This window comes from Lissotriton helveticus, chromosome 10 (genome assembly GCF_964261635.1).
Source record: "Lissotriton helveticus chromosome 10, aLisHel1.1, whole genome shotgun sequence".
In the NCBI taxonomy this organism is placed as follows: Eukaryota; Metazoa; Chordata; class Amphibia; order Caudata; family Salamandridae; genus Lissotriton; species Lissotriton helveticus.
Window position 1 is genome coordinate 35,121,362 of NC_136071.1, and position 22,550 is coordinate 35,143,911.

At 45.7% G+C, this 22,550-nt stretch overlaps 1 protein-coding gene across 1 annotated transcript in view; it reads right to left on the reverse strand.

Moving 5' to 3' along the window:
* LOC144785826 (adiponectin receptor protein 2-like) overlaps positions 1-5,779 on the reverse strand; it is a 368,390-nt gene extending 362,611 nt beyond the window's left edge. Inside the window, exon 1 of the mRNA XM_078664672.1 lies at positions 4,444-5,779. The gene's annotated coding sequence lies outside the window, so the exon portion shown is untranslated. The remainder of the gene's footprint in view (positions 1-4,443) is intronic.
* Between the last annotated feature and the right edge of the window lie 16,771 nt (positions 5,780-22,550).

Genomic DNA, 22,550 nt, shown 5'->3' on the forward strand with positions numbered 1-22,550 from the left:
CCCTTTTGTACCGCCACATTTTTACAAACACCAAGGTTACCAGAATTGACCTGAACTTGGATACCATTTACCCAAAGCTGACCTTTGACCTTGACTTACCTGATTGGATTTTGAGTCTCTTCTCAATGGGTCTCAGGCACTGTTCCCTCTAGGCCGCGCGCGCGCGCGCACCTTCCCTGACGTCAGCACGGACCACCTAGCGTGGAGCGCGCACACAGGACGTCGCGGGAGAGAGTCGCGCCGCGCCGCCCGCCGCTTTTAAAAGGCGAGCGGCGTGAACATGAGGCACTTTTCTATGTGGTGGCGGCGGGCGTGAGGAGTGCGGAGTGCAGGTAAGGAGGCGGGGGGAGTGGTGGCGATTATGGTGTTTGCAGACTGTGGCCTTTTGTTTAAATATTGCTGACAATCAGAGCCCCTTCACGGGCTCCGATTAACAGCAACACTTAAACAAAATGCCACAGTCTGCCAAGCGCTTTACTAACAAAAGCGTAGACACTTTCCAAACACAGCTTGTACTTTAGCAAATCCCACAAATTGACTAGAATGTTCACTCAGGGATGTCTCAACCAATCTCAATGATATGCCCTCAGTACACATATTCTCTATCCAAAATTTTATAAAGGGTGCTAATACCACAAAAAGGGATGTCCTGGCACTAAAATTAAGGGACTACCCTAGAAAAAGGCCAATTCTAAAACGTAGTGAACAGATATATTTTTAGCAGTTTCTAAAATTGAAGTTATGACGTTTACAGTGCAGGGACCCCTCGTGCCTCTTATCAGCTCTCGAAATAACATAGCAGATGTATTTGTAGACCACATATTCAACTTTTTGGAAACTTAGAAGGAAGAAGGTAATGCGGACTGAGCTCCAACTTTGGAACCTAGATTTTAATCCCAACCTCAGCACTTGATTCGAATTGTGAGATTCTGGGCAAATCATTTAATCTCCCTGTGCCCAAAACGGTGAAATATGTGAAATGAAATGCGGCTGCACATTTGTGAAATCTGACCAAGTAATTTAAATATGTAAAATCCACTGATGTTTAACATCTTCAATCATCTCCTTCTCCTCCTTTAATACACAGCAGTCCTTTGCACCCCAGCAATTTTTAAGCTATAAAAATATCAATCCATGTTTAGATAAAATGGTGTTTCTGGCAGGTAATGAATGTTTAACTTTACTTGACTCGGACGACCATTCGACCAACATGGAGCACCTCCACTTCCAGGTCCAGACCAACCCGCACACCACCCTCTGCAGCACCCTCATCTACAGACCCCAGACCCTGTCCACCCTGCAGCGACTCAATTATCGACTTCATCGCACCCCACGCTCTCGCCTCCTCAGTCTACATCCTCCTCTGCAACATCACCTTCAGCCACAACCACAAGCTGCTTTGGACTGATCACCAATGCGTCCACTTCTCCTTCACCAAACCCACCGCACACAACCACACTCACAGCTACCCTCCCAAAATTTGGAACAAGGTCACCGAAGAACAGCTCACCACCTCCCTCAGCAAAACCCCACCTTCGAATTCCGCGGACACTAATACCTCCGCATGCAACCTCCAGCAATGGATCTCCAACTGAACCAACACACTAGCTCCCCTCAAGAAAGCACCAGGCCAGCGACACTCCAAAACAGCCAGCTGGTTCTCTCCCACCCTTCATGAGTCCAGACGCACCTGTAGATGGCTCAAGAAGAGATGGAGGAGCAGCAAGACCCCGGAAGACTGCCCAGCCATCAAAACCATTGTCACCGCACACCATCATCTTAAAAGAACAACAAAACCGGCTACTGACTGACCATATGCAAAAGCGCGCCACGTCCTTCACATATAGGAAGCTGATTAACAACTTGCCAGACCCGACAGTCTCACTAAGGGGCAAATGGGTGACAGATGTGGGCGACGTAGAAGACTTGGAATGGCAAGAAGCCCTGGCATCACCCAAAGAGGTGGGAATCCCTGCAAGGCTGCGGTTAGTGCAGCTTAAGATCCTGCATAGGGTATATTACACTAGAACCATGTTATTTAAAATATCACGTGCACAACACCCATACTGCATATGGGGGTGCGGAGAGGAGGGATCTTTCATACACACAATATGGGAATGTTCAGCGGTAGCGGACTATTGGCGACAAGTACTAAGAACAATATCACAGGTGGTGGAGGTGTCGTTACTGCCAGAGCCCCGCAGATGTTTACTCAGCATATGGGAACCCAATGATCTCACGCGCCATGGTCAAACGTGGGTCATGCTGGGGCTCATGGTGGCAAAAAGGAATATTGCACAGAAATGGGGTGCAGTGGACTTACCATCGCTAGAGACTTGGTGCAGAGATATGGATCTCACTATGGTAACGGAAAGAACAGTGTATACAACTCGGAAAGGCCCCCACAAATGGACTAAAATCTGGGCGGCTTGGAACACCTACAGGGGGATATTTGTGACCCGATAACAGAATTAGAATCGGATAGCTCAGATGAAGATTAGAGGGTAGAAGGATATATGAGGGACTGAACTGCCGAATAACGATCCTTTGGTAAATACTGATTATTCTTGTTTGATAATAGTAATATTCTCAGGAATGTGTCACCTTACTATATTGCTCGTACTTTACATATGTATCATCATTGCCAATGTGTTAACTGAATAAAAACTTTATTAAAAAAAAAAAAGAACAAAGAAAGTGGCCCTAGAAGAAAGGATCAACCCCAACGCACTCAATAGCAAAGAACTTTGCCCTCCACCCCACCTCCCCCCAACGCCTTGAGCCCCTTATGGGTAAGTAATCGCGCTTTACAAGGCGCTTGATTGATTGATTGACTTGGCTCATTTTATTGACCTTGAAAAGATGAAAGGATGCCTTTATCTGCCGGACAGCCGGACAGCAAACTTGTGACTAATAGGTCAAACAGAGAAAACTATAGCGGAAGCATTAGCACACTGAGCCACCAGGCAAAATATGAACAACAAAACAAACATAAATGCTCCTTAGAACAACAATGAAATTAACAACAATAAAAGATGACAGAGGCTTTCCACCAGGTGATATGTACAAAGGAAATCCAACAAGATCCTCATTTCCGCAACAAACACTAATTACTACTTATCTACTCTCTCTCTCCCTCTCTCTATCTATATCTCGCCTGCAACCCTCTCTATGTGCTGTGCTTCTGGTGAGATCGCAAGTAAAAAGGGTGGCTGAACACTATTCTTAAATTGCAGCTCTCTTGTTGCTAGTAGAAACCGGTGAGTCATGTGGGTGCACCAAATCTTGTTGGTGTTGTGCCACCAAAAACGTTCGACTGGGGCAAACTGTTCAGGAAAATCGAATCCCTACAATTTGGCAGTACAAGGGGCAACTACTGTGAGCGCTACATCCATCCTGTTCTAATACCATAATTATTGTGAGTTGGGAATCCGAGTTCACTTTTGGGAAGTGGGGTTTTGGGATTTATCACTCTAGCTGGTTTCCATCCACCTGGGTTCAAATACACTGAGTTGTCTTACCTTAAAGCAATGACGTTGGACTTGACTGATAGCAAAGTACATAGCAAAAAAACACTAAAACCCCGACAGTCAGAAGTTGTCAATGACCCACAAATGATGGCCAACAGACTCGCACTGGCAACAGACACTAATATTAACTGAATTGTATGACCCTTTTGTGTAAGCATTGCAAGTATTTTTGGGGTCATAGGTTGGGGTCCTGTAATCGTCTGTTTCTTGTGGTTATTTTTGCGTTATTGTTCTATATTGTGTGGCGTAAATAAAAATCTATACTCTCAGACGTATACATTTTATCAGATATTTAACCTTTTTATTATTCATTACCCAAGTGCCAGACCGTGCTCTCCAAAATCTTTTGGATGAAGCCTTGCCTGCTCGGCCACACCACCTTCTGCAGAGTTGAGAAACAAACTAGAAAGAATGGCATAAAATAATCAGTGAAGAAGCAGTCAAAATCATGGGAGACCAGTAGTAAATGAGTCACGAACCAGAGAACTTTGTGGTAATCACATAATGCCCAAAGACCTGGAAAGAGGGCCCAACACATCCTGACCGAGATTAATCCTTTCCATTTTAAAATATGGCAAACCATACATCATTTTAACTCTCTTTGGTAGATCACTGGTTTCGTCTGTGTTCTTCTTTGTTAACAGGAATTTATTATTGATTAAGCCTGAACAATCAAAGCTAATTTCCTCTGTGTCTCCTTTCCATACCAACTCTTTTACTTCTATATCCAGATACATCCTGCGCACCTCTGAAGTCTGCAAGTGACTATGGTAGGTTTTTCTGAACTGGTTTCTCGCCTGCCTTTAAAATGTACATATCTGTTGCTACAGCAGATCAGTACTGCATGAACTCTGCCAATCTTTCACTCAACAGTAGAAAGTTATATAAAGAAAAAGCCTGGTCCTTTCCTTACCTTAGCTGCTTTCGCCACGTTCCGTTCTTGGTTGTGTTATAGGTGTTGCACCATGAAAAGAGCTGTGGGATAAATCCTCTATGGTGAAGCCGAATAAATATGAATTGCATTCTCTGAGACTAAACCTTTGCTAGGGATCCAACAATATGATCAACATGTTCTACTGAAAACTCACCAACTACCAAGGAGGCTAGCAGACCACTGCATGAAACTCAAGGGCACAGCCAAATCAAGAGAATCAACAGTGAAAAACATTCTAACATGGCATAGGTTTTGTTCCGAGGTCCAACATATTAAGCAAATAATCTTGGTAGAACCTCCAACCTTGTTCAGCCCTTTAGTCATACTGTTGCCTTTTCTGGTTGCTATGAGTACTATTAAACTGAGTAATACTATGACTTTGGAATTTAAGTGCAATAAGAAGTAATTATTATTAAATGTCAAAGCATTGTCTAGTTCAAGTATATTTAGAACTTCTGACCTAATGCTAGTTTGAAGCATTCACAAGGAATGTAGTTGCATTTCAATCTCTTAAAAAAAATTCTATGCATCCATCAGCATGTCAACGTAATCTGCAACACGCTGCAGATGTATCACATCGTCCATAAGATTCATAACCTTGCCAACTGTAACTTCTTCCTTCATTTTCATACTTCTGTTTTCCTACTTAATCACCTTCTTCCTATCTGTGATGTCACATTCCAAATTAAGCTTATGTGAGCAGAAAAATATATCCTTCCCGTTTGTTTCTTGCCTTCGTAGCGCAAAGTCAAACACAGGACCTTGTCCCGGCCTTTTACTTACACCACCCTTATACATTTTTCCTTTGAAGTCACAGTCACAGGATTGCATGCAAGTCTTAAGCATCCTGGCCAGTTCATTCAGGGTATTTTCATTTTTTTTGAGATGTAGACGTTCTCTTCTTTTTGCATACTACCTGAAATGACCTTTACCCCAATACGCCCAACCAGTGCCTCCATTCATTGCATCAGTCCTGCACTATAAAAAGAACAGCCTTCTCTGTTCAGAGAACTCGACATTTCCACTGATGGTCTCCTGAAACGAATCTGATTTTTCGGATGCCATTTTATTCTGACTAATATCTCAGCCTATGCACAACAAAAAACACTGCTAGGCATCCAGTGACCTAAAAAACACAAATTACACCAAATTACATCAACATCTAGATAGTTTTCACCAAAAATAGTGAGTAAAAGACTGTGGTGGTCCCCGAAACCTATCCCCTACGCAAAAAATGGCAAAACGTCGACGTTTTCTCCTCAGCGCGATGGCGTCGACGTGGGCAGCGTGGTTACATAACGTCCGCCTGCCTCGCGCCACCACGAGCCTCCTGTTCCTGCTGCGCGCACTCAGCGCCTGCGCAACGGGAAGCAAGCTGTGCCTCGCGGCGGGAAGCACGCTTCATGCAGCGCGGCTCGGTCGTTGCCGTGCATCCTAGCTTGGCGGACGCCGCGCGCCGTATTCTTAAGTAGTTACTAGGCAACCACCGAGCATTAGACAAACGGCCCGTGAATGAGCACCGCTCAAGAGGTCAGTTGTTTTTATATCACAATTCTTCATTAAACATGTTCAACTTTTTTTTTCAACTAAGATGTGAATTTAAGACTCTCTAGGAAGAGCACTTGTCCCCCTGACTTGAGTAATTACCGAAATAGCTAAAAATAAAAAAAGCATTTGCAATGCAATAGGTCTTGCATTTGCGAGATTTTGAGCTTGGCATTGTAAATGACAATGCCTTTCATTTCTATGTTTAAAAAAACCTGCAAAAAAAAGGCATTGTCATTTACAACACCAATAGGTCAAAGTTTCGAAAATGCAATGAAAAGGTATTTTGCAATGTGGTAAAACCGATCCTGCATGTTATCCCTAATTACCGCATGCCACACTTAAAATTGGGAGGTAAAACAGCAGGAGGCGGTATGGTTTTTCGGGAGGGAAGTATTATTTTTTTTAACTTGCACCCCTAATTACAGAATGCTACACTTAAAATTGGGAGGTAAAACAGCAGAAGGTTGTATGGTTTATTTAGTGGCAAAAGTGCAAACTCATATGAGCTTCAAAGAAGAGAGGAGTTGGCCTAACGGCTAGGGCGCTCGACCTCAGACCTGGGGATCTGGGTTCGAGTCTCGGTAACGACGCCAAAAACCTCCTGTGATTCTGGGCAAATCACTTAATCTCCCCGTGCCTAAAATGAATGCGTGTCCCCATGTAACGTAACTGGTGCTATGTAGAGCGCTCTGATACCTGATTCAGTTCGGGTCTAGTTCGCGCTATATAAAACTCTGCAAAAAAAAAAAAAAAGTGAACATTCCTGAAAGTGGTACTCCAGTCACACTAATATTTGAAGCGCTTGTAGTAAATCAATACAAAATCAATCCCAAATACATGCAGCGCAACGGATGGCAACCATGGACAGGACATATTCCATGTGGACTGAAAATGAAATGCGAGGCATTACAATGAAAGTCATAAAAAAAACACTCGGTTTTGAACCGCTACCATGGTGACACTCACCACAAAGCAGATTCACTTTCCTCTTTCACTTGGGATTAACCTCAAAGGTACTGCGTTGGTTGTACTTCCACAGCCTCTGCAGTAGAGGGAATGTTTTCGCCCGGCCGCTATTTTCGTTTGTGTTCCTTCTGTAGAGCGCGTGCATTTCTGAAAACACCGACGAGTGCTTCTATCTCGTGCTTAGTATAGTGAATACTTCAGAAAACATGCAAGCATTTAAGCGGAAATATGTCGAATCAAAACTTGAGGCGCATGGCTCTTGAAAGACGTCGGCACTAAATAGACTGTCATTGCAGTAGTGCAAGAATCCATAAATACTTAAAGCCGTACAGCTTTGCAATGCGTTTAAATGTAGAGTAGTTTGAAAGAAGAAATAACAAGGGAGGTGGCTAGAAGGTCGAAGCTGTATAAAAGTGAACGCTGAGCCGACGGGGGAAGGAAAGTGAAAGCACGCGATGCGCGCGCTGTGCCGCGGGTTTCTCTGCTGAAGGGAGACTGGAGTTGGCACACGTGGACAGGAGATGTGCATGTGTACGGAGTGCACATCTCCTGTCCTCGCTAGCCACCTCCTGTCGTCCTACGGCAGATAAAGCGGCGACTATAAGTCTCGCCAAGGCGAGCAACGTATGCGCTGCGTCGCTAAGGCGAGACCTAAAAAATTATCACAGGAAGGAGGCCCAAGCACCATTTCTTAAGTTTATGAGTCTGGGAGACGTTTTATCTTAAACCACACAAAAACGTGTTAAAAAAAGGCCATACAGTGCTGACAAAAAAAATATTTCCCAGTCTTGCAACTCTAACCATTACAAACAATAGGTATGCTAGAATGTTCCTTTGATGATACTCCTTTGAGTTTTGAGACCAATTGTGGCGTCATTCTGCTAATATTCCCTTTTTTTTAAAATGTATTTATTTATTTTATTTTTAATTACAATTGTTCATGGAACCCCTTACCAAAATTCCGAATCGTTGAAACATACAATACCAAATGTACCCCTCACCAAAATTCCGAATCGTTCAAACATACAATACCAAATGTACGCCGATGACACCCAACTGTATATGAAAATGGAGTCACTTGAAGACATCAAAACTCTGAGCCGCATACTTCTGAAAATTCAACAATGGTTAGCTCACAATCACCTTATGCTAAATACTCTCAAGACGGAATTCCTCTTGATTGCTCCCCACAACCATTCTGCACCCATTCAAAGCTGGCTCAAACAACGTACGACTCTCAAATGCTAACCACATGTTGTTAACTCAACAAGATCTTTAGACATAACTCTGTACAAATACCTGAATATTCAAGACCACATCAGTGCAACAACTAGTGGAGCAAACCTCCATCGCAACACGAAAATCAAGCCGTTCCTGCCCCTGAGGACATGCAGCTAGCGCTCTAATCCCTAGTTATCTCCTGCTTGGGATATGGAATTGTGACTCTGGCAGGGTTACCCAAAGCTAGACTGTACCACCCCATGGCCACTCTGAACGTTGCTGCCAGACTCATAACGGTATAACAAAAATATGATCACATCACACCTGACCTAATTCAGTTCAATTGGCTATTGCTCGAAGTTGGATTTGGTTCAATATTGCCTGCTTGACGCACAAAGCTCTTCATTAGAACACCCCCGTTTTCCTGGCAAAAAAACTTGACCTTTCTGGTCTGAATTGGGCCCTAAGAAGCTCCAACACTCTCCTGCTGAAACTTTGCCAATTCAAAAAGAAAAGAACCTACAACCGCTTCTTCTCTGGTCTTGCTCCTAGAATATGGAACGCTCTACCTCCCGAAATCTGATCTAACTCTTCTACCTCATTCAAAAAACAAGTGAAAAGGTTACTCCTGAATAACCAGGTGCAACACTCTATATGAAGACACCATAACTAACTTTTATTTCTTATAGACAATATGGGTCTCCCATGCAATGATACCATTTTTGTCACTTTACATGTACCACATTTGGTTTGCTCTTTTTGTAACCGTGCTTGTTAACTTACTATATGTTTATTATGTACGCTTTTACCTTCCAATCTTATCAGCTTCTTTATACAGCGCTCTGATACCCTTACGTGTCATGTTCACGCTATATACAACCTTTCATATAAATAAATACATTTAAAACTGGTCATCCTGAGAGTCTGCAGCCTTTTTAGTGTCCATCCTCCATGAAGCACCCAAACTACTTCCGTTGCTGGCAAATTTTTACTTTGCTCATGTGTGACAGTTCCTTATTTTCAGTTTGCCTATGAGTGAAATTTAAATTCCATGTGTGTGATACTTTGTGGGTATTTTATTGTGGGTAAACCTAAGTGATCATTGCCATGCAAAAAGGGAAAATGCTATACAAGGGAAAAATGGCTTACTACAGTACCATGCATCTATATCTACATAAATGACATCGTTTTTCTGTCATTTCTTTGATACCACATAAAAGTAAAGTAAAATAGAACAGAGTGAATAAACTGCTGCTGAGATTTCATGCAATCTTCTTATTTACCATTTGCTGGAGTCTCCCAGTAAACTTTTTAAATGACAACACAAGATGTGGTATTGGTTCAGTAGAACATAGGGTCCAAAAAAAAGCAAGAAGACAGATTACTGGATTCTGAGGTTTCTCTAACATACTGGTAGCTGGCACAAAGTTTAACTCGGTGACCTCTTAATGTCCTCAGAGCATAGATGCTATTAGATTAGATGGATCTCACCCTGAAGATGAGTGGAGGTTAGTGTCCCTCTGATAAAATGGAAGTATGCCTGCTGACAACGCATATAGAAGTTTCTGAGTTTTAAATATAATGTGGTGTTATTTTGGGTTTTTTGTGTGTTTTTTACTGAATAGCATGAGATGACATCTCCAGAATAAAGTAAGAATTCAGAAATAAAACAATGGGCACATCCCAAGGAATTACTCAAAAACTCCTACAACTTCATTCCACCATCTGTAAATTGAACCTTAATTCCATGGATTGGTAATGACAAAAGCTCATCCTTTTTTTCTCCCTGGTTGTGCAGTTACTTTTAACAGTCTCCGGCTCTTAACTTCAGTGCTTAATTTGATCCGGTGGTTGCCGGCGGGGGAGGGGGGGGAGGGAGGGGAGGGAGGGGCATCACTTGTTTTTGTGGACCAGCACTTATTTTTTAGCATCATTTTTATTTACCAAGTGCAGGCGGGGTAAATTACACCGACCGGAATGATGGAAGAAGACAGCAAAACTGTCACATAAGGAGAAAGCAGGAACCTGCAGGAGTGAGATAATTGTAATGGTAGTGGATGCAAGAGGTAGAAGTTTTTTTTTTTAAATGACCAGCTTTGGTATTCCCCGTGCCCGTATATAATTACACTGGCAGCGGGTTTCTGAGCAGAGTTTTGGACACCAGCAATATTTCACAAAATAAGCACTGCTTACATTGTGTGTACTAGTAACAGCCTGTGAGTGACTGCATCTGTTGAACCACCTACGTTTTTTAGGAGAGGACAGAGTGGATGGCGGGGACTCCAGCCACATGTGTAGAGCACTTATCTCCTGACAACCACCTCTCCTTGACCACATGCAAGCTAGGGCGGTGGCAGCAGCGAAATACGGCCTTAGCACTCAGACTCAAGGTATTGTGGGAATAAGTACCAATATGCATTACTCCAACCTCTGACAAGTGACACTTGGCAAGGTTGTTTCCTCATCCTTCTCTTGTCTCTCAGACTAAAGTGCTTATTTACACTATGGCTGGCTCTACTCCATTCTGCCAGGGCAGCGGAAAGATGCGGAACTATAGCCTCCCTGGAGGGGAGGCTATATTTAGAGTTCTCTGCCAGGCCAGCAAGATTTCTGTGCATTCAAAGGAGTTGCTACCAGGGCAGCTTCTATAAAGGCACTGAAGCTTTGCTCTGTAGGCAGCATGTTCAATAGACCCACTTTCCAAGTTTTTCATTTTTCATAAAGAAACTCCCAAAATAGTAGTGTAGGAAGATGGCTCTGTATATGGTATGCCACTAGGTGGTAATACCACGCACAGAGTCCAGAGATTCCCCAAAAGTGTACAGGGCTCAATGTAAACCCAAAGTGCTCTATTAGTGGTAGTGTGGGCGAGCAGCCTTAGGCCTAACACAAAGGAGTGTAAGACATTTATTGCACAACATTGACTAATAGGGACACACAACTCAAAAAAGAGATCCACGCCAATTTTATAAAAATAAGCTTTGTTTGAGTTTTATTTTGAGACCAAGATCTTCACAATAAGGTAAGTACGTTTTGCAGTAAAATAATTAACTCTTTCAAAAGTCAACACTTCGGAGCTGATTACGATGGTGGACGGACTTCAGTCCGTCCGCCATCGTATCGGGGATTGGGCGTGCCCGACATACTGTTTGCGGTCCCATGGTAGGCATTACAATGCGACCACCACCACAGCCGTCGCAATGCCTATATTTTACATTGCCTTGAAGGAAGACAAGGGAAACCCTACTCACATAGGAACCAGGGCAGACAGTTATATCAAAGAACAACGGTTCCTGTGGTATAATATTTTTTAATATAAACTTCATATGTAGCTTAATAGCAATTGGCATTAACACAGAGGGTTGACAGGGATGGCGGAAAGGAATACACAACCAATTATATACATTTCAAGAATGTTTACTTCATTATACCAGTCGTATTCAATCGTATTTAAATTGTCACACAGTCATGTGAATATATAAAAACCCAAGTGAGGTGCACAGTGTCCCAAGTGTACATATAAAACCAAAATAACACTACATACAACATAAACTATATAAGGGCACAGTGGTTTCTTATTGGATACATGAAAAAAGAAAGGAAAATGACCAAACAAGACATCAATAATTATTGTAGTTGTTCTACACAATCGTAGACACTATTATAATGGTTCAATTCCTTATGGCGTCGACGGCGTTTCGACCCTCAGGGATACGGGTCTCGTCAGGACAGGGCAATGTGGGACATCTACAATTAAAAGGACGAAGTGGGAGTGAATATAGTGTATGACAACTGTTATCCATTATATATATGGACAAAGGACCAAAAAATACCTGGATAATATCTTGTATTCACCCATGCATGGTGAAGAATAAAAACTCACTTACAGGTAACCCAGCCGGGTACTGTTATAGAAAAAGAGAAAAAGTAGCGGGATAGAAGTCAATTAAGGAGGACTGAAGATTATATTCTTATCACACAGCCCTATTTCTTATGTGTGACTTTCCACCTTACTATGTGCAGGTATAGTACTTACCACATGTAGTGGTCAAGTAACAGGGATGAAGTGTGTATATACAATGGCGCTTTCAATATTCTCACAGGACAATGCCTGTCAAGAGTAATATTAGCAAAACATGATGTTAATAATTGCCTTCATTTACGTATATTGTCAGGTCAACATATTATTACAATGTTGAATTCTAACTTTAGAATTTTACCTGAACACATGGAAATTGCGCCAGATAACAAAGATTACATCCGCGTCTTGGATAGAGATGAATTCAAATATATTCAACAGGACGATGCCTGTTTAGAAAAAATATAATAAAGACCAGAAAGGAACGTGCCATTAATAATTTCAAAAGCGCGTTTCTCGCCGTATTCCAAGTCGATAAAACCCTTTAATTATCCGTACTACAAACATTTACCTGTGTAATGTGGCGCCCGATAGCGTATCACAGTTGTCTCAATCGATGTGTTAGAAAGCGTTGCCCCGCCCTTCCGGTTACCATCTCTTGTCAGACATGACGGTGAGAGTCAAGAAAACTCGATCACCGTCAGGTCTTGTAGTCGAATGCGGAGGCCGGTAGTACTGCCTAATCACTTAACCCCGTTGCATGTACAGACTATCACGAGTGTGGCATTTGTTGTAACAAAAACGGGCTTAGTGGAAATTATTTATATGAAAAATTGACTATTCCGGTAGTTTGTGGAAATTGCAGCTTATTATAGTGGCAATCAAAATATACAAAATAGCATCTTTCCTATGGAAATACATATCCACAATGTAGTTATATTGATGGTCATCACACTACTTTGTCAACTCATTTGAAAAAATGTGTAAGTATTCAACAAATGAAGGTCAATTGTACGAGTTACTCAATACGGAAGGCGTGAACACCTAGGACACATATACACTTATCACAGTGTTTAGTATGGTACACATAAAATAACACTCGTAATGTACAATATACATTGTTGCAACCAATACACAATAAAGTATACATTACTTGTTGTGGAAAGTACAATTCACATAGTAAAGACACAATCAGTACCATTGTCAGCGTCTACAGGCAAATTGTAAAAACATGTCTATATGGTATTATTTCTCAGGAGAACAAGCTAGTTACTCATGTTTGACACATATCCTCTCCATTCATCAGCAGAGTTTAGACCATGATTGACAGAATCAAGTCTATCGATCCAGTGACATTCTCTACGTTGTAAAATCTGTGAGATGTCACCTCCTCTGTCTGGCATCGTTATGCTGTCAACAACCTGCCATTTGATTTGATCTGCAGTATGATTATGGTCTCTGTAATGTGTTACAAGCGGTGCTGTCAGGACTGATTTCCTGATCCGACTCCGATGTTGGCCTATCCTTGCTTTAATGGGCTGTTGTGTCTGCCCAATATAGGGTAGCCCGCAAGGACACCATATGCAATATACAACACAGCGTGTATTGCAGTTTGAAAAAGCTCCCAATGTATGAGTGACTTCACCGTGTTGGAACATAATAGTCTTGAAAGTGAAAGGACAGGCCACACAGTTCCCACATGGATAGTGACCCACCACTGGTGGCAGGCCCCATACTGATTCCAATGTACCTATGCCATCTCTTGTCTTCTCATTTGAGGAATGCACGAGATGATCTTTCAGATTCTTGGCTCTTTTATAAGCAAACAATGGAACCTCAAGTGATGAATCGATGTTCTTAATAATATGCCAGTTTTTTGTTATTAGACTGCGAATTTTGTTTGTACGCGTGCCAAAAGTGGTTACGCATACAATCTTCTGCATGTCTTTTTTAGGGCGTGTCACCAAAAGCTCCTCCCGTGGACAATACCACGCGCGCTTTAGTGATCTCTTCACCAATTTGTTGGGGTAGCCTCCTGAGCAATTTCAATTTTAAACCACTGTGCCCTTATATAGTTTATGTTGTATGTAGTGTTATTTTGATTTTATATGTACACTTGGGACACTGTGCACCTCACTTGTGTTTTTATATATTCACATGACTCTGTGGCAATTTAAATACGATTGAATACGACTGGTATAATGAAGTAAACATTCTTGAAATGTATATAATTGGTTGTGTATTCCTTTCCGACATCCCTGTCAACCCTCTGTGTTAATGCCAATTGCTATTAAGCTACATATAAAGTTTATATTAAAAAATATTATACCACAGGAACCGTTGTTCTTTGATATATTTTACATTGCGGCAGGCGCTGCTGGCTGCAGCACCTGCGCCATGAAAAAACGGGACATGTTACATATCCCTGCACTACGTGGCAGGCCCCATGCTGTGCCTGCCACATGGTACAGTGCTATGTAGGGGGCACCATAGGTGTCCCCCAACACCCACAACCAAGGGCAAGGGGGGAAGGGCGGCCCGCTATGGGACCCCACTGTCCCTTTCCGCCAGCCTTTTCATGGTGGGTTACCCACCATGAAAAAGCTGGCATAAAGAGAGATAGTAATTCCTACGGCAGTGCCTGGTAGGCACCGCCAGCATTGTAGGGTCTATGATCCCCTCTGCCGCACTGGCAGGCTCAAGGAGCCCATCGGATGCGCGGCGGTCCATGACCACCACACGTCTGCCCTCCATCATAATATAAACAAAACAACAGAAGTGTTGCCAGTGCTGATAACTTATTTGCTATCTCATTCACAACCAATCACCCGTGACACTCAAAGTGACTGAAAAAATTAATTAATAAATATTTTATTTCTCTTTTTCTGTATATATATCATTGATTATTTACAAAAATGACTCTTTAGTTCATGTTATTATTTTCATGAGCATTGTCCATGTTATTTTTTAGCGAACCACAAACATTAATACAACCAAAAACAAATACTTTACATTCATAACAAAAACATAACAATACATATACTCATTTAAAGACTTAGGGGCCGATTATGATGGCGGACGGACCTGAGTCCGTCCGCCACCATAGAGTAGGAGGGAACCTCCGCATTGCCTGCGGAGTTCCCTCCTGTGCAATTAGGATGTGACCGGCACCCTGGCGGTCACATCCTCTATTTTTACCATTGCGGCTGGTGCGGCATCAAGCTGCATCCGCCGCAATGGTAAAAATGCATACATTGCATTTGTATGCAGAAAGCGGCAGGCACCGTGCGGTGCCTGCCGATTTCTGTATACAAATGCAGGGGGGTACCATAGGTAACCCCCATGTGCACCCCCCATCACCCAGGGGGCCCGCAACGGGCCCCCGCAGTGAAGTTACACATGCTTTTCCACGGCAGAAAACCCGCCGCGGAAAAGCTTTTTTTACAGCCCTTACTAATATGGCGGACGGTGTCTGAGAGACACCGCCACCATATTAGAGCTTTTCCGCTGCGGTTGTAAGCCAACCGTGCCGGAAAAGCTGCGGACGGAAACCAGGACCCACCAGCCATCCTAATGTGGCGGTGGGTCTTTGGTGGGTCCGCTGCGGTTTTTCCGCATCCTCCGGGCCGGCGGTGACTTCCGCCGGCCCGGAGGATGCGGAAAAACCGCAATCGTAATAGGCCCCTTAATATGAATGTATGTAGTAGCCAGGAGGATGCAGATTCAAGCAGCAGTACAGAGAAGGAGGTGACAGGAACGGGTCTTCAGAGTGCACATCACTCTGATCACTCTGTTCCAGCAGACAGAGGAAGAGATACACGAGAAGTATAGGCTGGACTCAGCTACTATACTGGACTTGATTGCTGAGCTAAAACCTATGCTTGAACACCCACTGCACTTACTGGCATCAGGGAGCTTCGAGGAGGTGATAGCGAAAGCAGGAGAGGTCTCCCAGAGTTGCCTGTTGTGCTTCTTCCATGCATTCTTGGATGCAATGGTACAGTGGCTACATCATCACATTCCCCGCCACACAACAGGCATTGCAGCAAACCAAACTGGACTTCTACCAGATTGCCCACTTTCCCCATGTCATTGGTTGCATAGATGGTACCCATGTAGCCCTCTCACCCCCCTCAAACAATGAGTACGTATTCAGAAACCGCAAATCATTCCATTTACTCAACATTTAGGTCATCTGCAACGCAATATATATCATAACGGATATAGTGGCAAAATACCCTGGCAGTACACATAATTCCTTCATTTTTATACATAGTGGGATATACACATGTCTCACTGGGGGCAAATTTGGCGAGTACTAGCTGCTAGGTAAATGTATGTCAAGCACTCTTACATACAGTTAAGGGCTGAAGTGAGAGGACAGTGATTAACCGTATGTCTTTCATCCTGTAGGTGACAGTGCATATAGTGGAGTGGTGTGGCTCACTGGTTAGAGGCGGCAGACCCGTAAGCAGAGGACGGCCCGGGACCAGGGTTCGATTCCCGACGCGGCAGGGTCGTGGACCAGGGTCAGCAGGCTCGATAATTCTCGCCTCGGTGCCTACTCTAGTCAGGGACCACACTCGGCAACTCTGGGCATTAGCTTGCCTCATCTTCACAACGGCCCCCCAGACCGCCGGGGATGCTTGGTCGCACCTTAGAGATACCCATTAGGGACCATCTCTCAGGGTGAGCCAGGACGGGTTCCCCAGCGGTCGAAGCGCGGAGATACTCCTCCGGGAGTTGATTCTAGCGCTATATAAACCCACAATTAATATACAGTGCGCAAATTCATCCTCACACCGTACCTCAATCCGGCTAATCAAAGACAGCAAAGATACAATCGCACACACAAGTCAACGTGCTGTGTAATTGAACGGACATTTGGTATACTGAAGAGCAGGTTCCGCTGCCTGCATAAAAGTGGAGGAGCACTACAATATGGCCCAGAGACCTGCTGCAAGATTGTGGCTACCTGTGCCATGCTTCACAACATTGAGACAAGAAAGTGCATACAAGTGGAACTCACAGATACAGATCAGATGAGGATGAGCTACCAGGTCCACGTTGCAGACCAGCAGGTGGTGTTGGGGCAGCTGAGGGCCGACAGAAACGTGATGAAATAACACAGAACTATTTCTAGGTGAGTAGTGATGACACAATGCATATAATGATTTGAGAATGACTGTTTTAATGTACCTTGGCGTCAGGTAAATTGCTTTCACACGGCCTACAAACACACTTTATATGTGGCACTTATTGTTGTACATGCCATGTACACAGTGCATGAGTGATATGCTTACAAATGTCCTCATGCCATGGGTTACTTCATCCATTAGCATTCAGCTGTGGTAACTCAGTTCATTTCTTATGTGCACGTCCTGCACTTGCAAGCTCAGGGTGCTGACTGCTCTCCTTTGAGGCATCTGATGGTGTTCCCTGCCTCACACTCCGCCGTCTGGGTTCTGAAATGGGTGGGTTGACGCTGCTTTGGCTGGAGAGCTCCTCACTGTCCCCTGTCCCCAGGAGACCTGTGCCACCTATGTTAGCTGTCTGCAGCTGGTCAATTGCATTGGTGGCCTGCACCAAACCTTTGGCAACATCCTGGCTTCAGTGTGCCATTTCTACCTGCATGGTCACTGTGCGTCGTGACAGTACCGATGTGGCATTTGACAAATGGTGGACCGCCTTGCTATGTATATCCAGACGGGTGAACAGACGTTGTTTTCCCCTGCGTCTGGATGCATGGTCCCTTTTCATTATGGCACAGGGTTCTTGGATTGCTCCAGTCATTTCTCTGATGCTGTTTGCACAGGCCTTTTGTCCCTCATCGCTTTTGTGACTGAGCTCTCTGATGCTCTCCTTCATGGCTGTCAGGTTATGATTAACAGACACCAGCTGCCTGTCTATTGACCTAATGCTTTTGGTTTGTAGGTGCTGGACCTTCACCATTGTGCTTTCCAGGCCGGAGAAAACGGAAGGATCCTCTCCTGCGTCTGGACTGCGTCTCCGTGCAACTCTCGTCCCCACTGTGCATAGGGGGATTATCATGTTCCTGCAGTGCACGCTGTTCTTGGTCTGTAATTGCTTCATCCTCTGTGGCTTCGGGTACTCCCTCTAACACCGGGAGTGGAGGCACAATGTGACCGTGTCTTCGTAGCACAGGTGTTGGCAGTGTTGTCTGCTCTGTGTCCTCTCCCCCTGCCTGGTCCTGTGTAAGTGCTGCCTCCTCCTCTTCGGTGTTGTCACCCTGTGTTTCAGGTTCAAAAGTAAATACAAAAGCACTACTTATTGTGTGTTCTGCTTTCCATTGTTCACTGAATAATTTTTTTGCATTTTGGTTACCTAAGTGCTGCTCAACTGTGTTATGTGTGTGACTACATCTCCCATGATGCATTGCTGGGTGGGCTGGACAATGTGGAATGGAGTTGCATTGTTACTTCGTGAGTGGGGCATACCTGTGTGTGTTATTACGTTGGTATTGGGTCAGGGCTGATTTAACATGCATCTTACCTTGTCTGGTGTTGGGCGTGTCGGAGCTGTCGATGTCTGTAACCCTGCTGATGCTTTCAGGCTGTAGGGTGGACTCCACCAGCTCCTCAAGGGGTGTGGATTCAGGCTGTGTGGCTTGTCCTTAGACCGTGAGCGCATGTCATACCAGCGCTTGCGTAGGTCACCAATGGAGCGCTGTGTGACACCTATGGCATTCACCTTAGCCTGTATGTCCAGCCATATTTTCCTCTTTTGAGGCTCAGGGGCATGTAGGGACTTCTTGCTAAAGAGAACGTCATGACTTTAACCATCTCCTCAATTAGTATCTCCTGCTCACTGAATTTGTGTTTCCTTTTCGTGCCAGCTGCCTCCTTATACTTCTCCTGAGGCTCCATGTGTATTGGTGTTGTAGCAGTTCAGAGTGGTGTGCTTCTCCTCCCAGCCTCTGACACACCCTCAGGCAATCAGGACCAGCATGGGCAGTCACAATTAAGAAATCGCAATTTTAGAAATCGCTATTTAAATTTGTGATTTTTAAGAAATCACTATTTTTTGTGATTAATTATTTAAATCGCGTTTTGCGATTCTCAAACAGCGATTTGCTCAAAATCGCTATTTGAGAACTCCATATTTATTTCTTGACATATATGCCCCTTTGTACGCTAGTAGGGCAGTATTTTATGATCCGAGATTTCACAAATACGGGGTAATTCAAGTAAAGGGCCTTAAAGACCCATGAGGCCATGTTTGGGCAGATTGTATATCTACCTGTCAGCCTGATTTTGGATTAGCTGGAGCCTGCTCCAAGGACTTTGGGAAGACCCAGGTAGAGCGTGTTGGCGTAGTCAATTCTGGACATGACTAAAGCTATAATTACTTAATTTTTTTGTTTTTTTTTTTGTTTGTTTTTGAAGACGTTTATTAATGCTCAAGGGTGCATTACACATAGCAAAGCCTACAACCCTGCGGGCCGGCTGCAATGGAACTGTAAATCGTGAGGGTGCAATTCTGCATATGAGGGCGTATCATTGCGCCCCATTTGTCCCCGGTACAGTAGGTCATAAATAGTATAGTCACATTGCCAGAAATCAAGAAAAGAATAGGTACATAAATGACGTCTTATTTTTCAGTTTTTCTAGAACTAAGCCATGAATACAGCAAACTAAACAAAACAGTTCGTATCGGCATGTTCCAACTTTCCTATCGTGACTTCCCCACATCAGGTCCGTCCCAGTCGCACGGTGTAGATAGGAGACACCTCTGAACAGTGTGGTATGTGCCGATGATGTTACAGTACGGCAGGGGGTCAGTGGTGTGCATGTGCAAGTGTCCTCGGACCTAAAGTGGGACAGCTCCTTTGGGGCCATGGTATTTCGCCGGTCGCCGGCCTGATTAACGGAGCATGTAGCAGTCAGGTGTAGTGGCCTCGCTGTCGGTGTATCAAGCGGCGTCTACGCCTGTAGTCGCCACCTGGGGCGCCGTTGACGGTTTCCACCCACCGTAACATGGGGGGTTGGAAAGGCCACCACCGGTGAGCAGGGGTCCGATACTACAAACATGTGAACAAATATGAGGAAGGGGGTGGGGGGGGGGGGGTGGAGTGCGCTTGCGGGGGCAATGTCGGCAGCTCTGTGCTGTGGGCGTATTGCTGGGCGATGACCGCCAGTGGGCGCCTGCGTGGGCGTCGAACCGTGTCTGAGGCCTGCGCGCTGGGTGAGCCATGTCTGTGTCGGGGGGTGGGGGGGCGCTGCCGCGGGTGGTGGTCCCTGCAATAGAGTTGGAGCCTCCGTGGCTCACCTCCGGTGTCGCCCATCCTACGTGAGCCCCCTGACAGCGCCCTCCCCCCGCAGGGACCCCAGGAAGCCATCCCAGAGCTGTGCGATCGGGAACTGCCGCAGACCCGCTATTTCTTCCCTGCGAAGCGCCGTGCCCTCCGCCCCGGCCCAGTTAGTAAAGGATGTGAACCAGTGTTTCGGGGTAGGCGGTTCTCGCCGTTTCCAATGCCTTGTAAGCAGGCGCTTGGCCGTGATGAGGCCCAGATCCCAGAACCGTGCCTGTGGTTTGTTCAGTTTGGTTCTTTTATAGAGTCCGAGAACGCACGCCTCCCACGTGTCCGGCAGACCCGGGCCTGTGCTGTGATTCAGGAGTGAAGTCACCTCCCCCCAGTACGCGGTCAGGGTTGGGCAGTGCCAAAGCATGTGTAGGATATCCGCACCCAGCAGGTCACATCTGGGACAAACGGCAGTGTCAATCGCGAAGTATCTGTTTATTCTATCCGGCGTTAGGTATGCCTGGTGCAATATGTACAGTTGAATGACACGAAAGCGGGAATTGCGGGGGACGTTCACGGGACTGGCTAGGACCAGGTTCCACTCCTTATCTGTCCATTCCCTCCCTCGGTGCGCCGCCCATTTAGCCCTAATCTGTATTGTGGGTTGTTGCGTGTGGATGAGAAGCGCCTGTGCTAACCAATGCGTGATGTGCGCGCCCCTGCCCATTACATGTAGATATTGGAGCAGGTGGTGTACCGGCGGCTCATCCCGGATGTCTCCCCAGGAGTCAGTGTATGCCCGCAGTACCGACGCATGGAGTAGGAATTGCCCAGCCGGCAGTCCCGTGGTTTCCGATAGTTCCGCAAATGGGAGAAGGGCCCCGTCAGCATACAGGTCGCCCATGGTCTCTACTCCGGCCGTGACCCAGCGGTCTAGATTGTGCTGCGTGACCATCCCACTCCTCCTGGGGGTGCCCAGCAGGGGGAGGGCAGGAGCATATGGTTTGGCAGTTCGTGTCAGTTTCAGGCTCCGGAGAAAGCATTTGCGGGCCACGGCCAAATGCAATGGTAGAGGACGGGGTCCTTTGGTTAACGGGTGAAACAAGGCGCAAACCCGAGGGTGGGTCCATTGGTGGTCTGCAATGGCCGTGTCGTCTAGATGCGTATCGCTGAGCCAGTACGTCACCCATTGGAGCTGTGCAGCCAGGTAGTACAGCTCCATGTTGGGGACAGCCAATCCTCCCTCCGCAGTCGGGGAGTACAGTTTAGCCAGCGCCACTCGTGGTCGTCCCGCGTTCCAGATCAAGCCGCGAAGCATCGATTCCAGGTCGCGGAATATCCGTGCGGGGACATACGTAGGGATATTCGCGAAGTGATAGAGTAACCTGGGGAGCGCTATCATTTTGGAAAGAGCTATTCGGCTGGGCACGTTCAGCGGCAGAGTTTTCCAGAAGGACATCTGGGCTCGCAGGGAGGAAATGGCGCGCACCAGGTTGCCCTCCAGTATGTCCTGTGGGTCTCTGTAGATGTGCAGCCCCAGGTATTTAAACGTGGTCGGGTACCAAGCGAGCCGGGCCCCTCCAAGGTGCACATCACATTCCTCCTGGTCTCGGCTGAACGAGTATACTCCGGACTTGGCCCAGTTGACCCTGAGGCCCGAGACCTCCGCGAAGGTTCGGAAGATATCCGATAGCTCGGTCGGTACCGCGGTGAGGTCCCGCACATAAAGCAGCAGGTCGTCTGCATAGAGTGAGACTGTGTGCGTTTCGTCAGCCAATGGGATCCCCCATTCCGCAGCAGAGCCGCCAGTGGTTCAATGGCCAATGAGAAAAGGAGGGGCGACAGGGGGCAACCTTGCCTGGTGCCTCTGCGCACTCTGATCTGCTCCGACAACAGCCCGCCCGTCCTCACTCGGACACTGGGCCTCTGGTAGAGCAGTCCGACCATGTCAGCAAAGGCATCTCCCACCTCGAATCTGTCCAAGACTGCTCCCAGGTATGGCCATTCAACTGAATCGAAGGCCTTCTCCAGGTCCAGGACCAGACACCCCGATCTAGGCCAATGTGTCAAGGCTGCTTCCTGAATCCGGAAGAGGCGGCGTAGGTTACGAGACGTGCTCCGCGCCGGCATGAAGCCGTTTTGATCCTCATGTACCAGGGTTGGTACCTCCAGGGCCAAGCGGCGGGCCAGGAGGGAGGTGAATATTTTATAATCGGTATTCAGCATGGC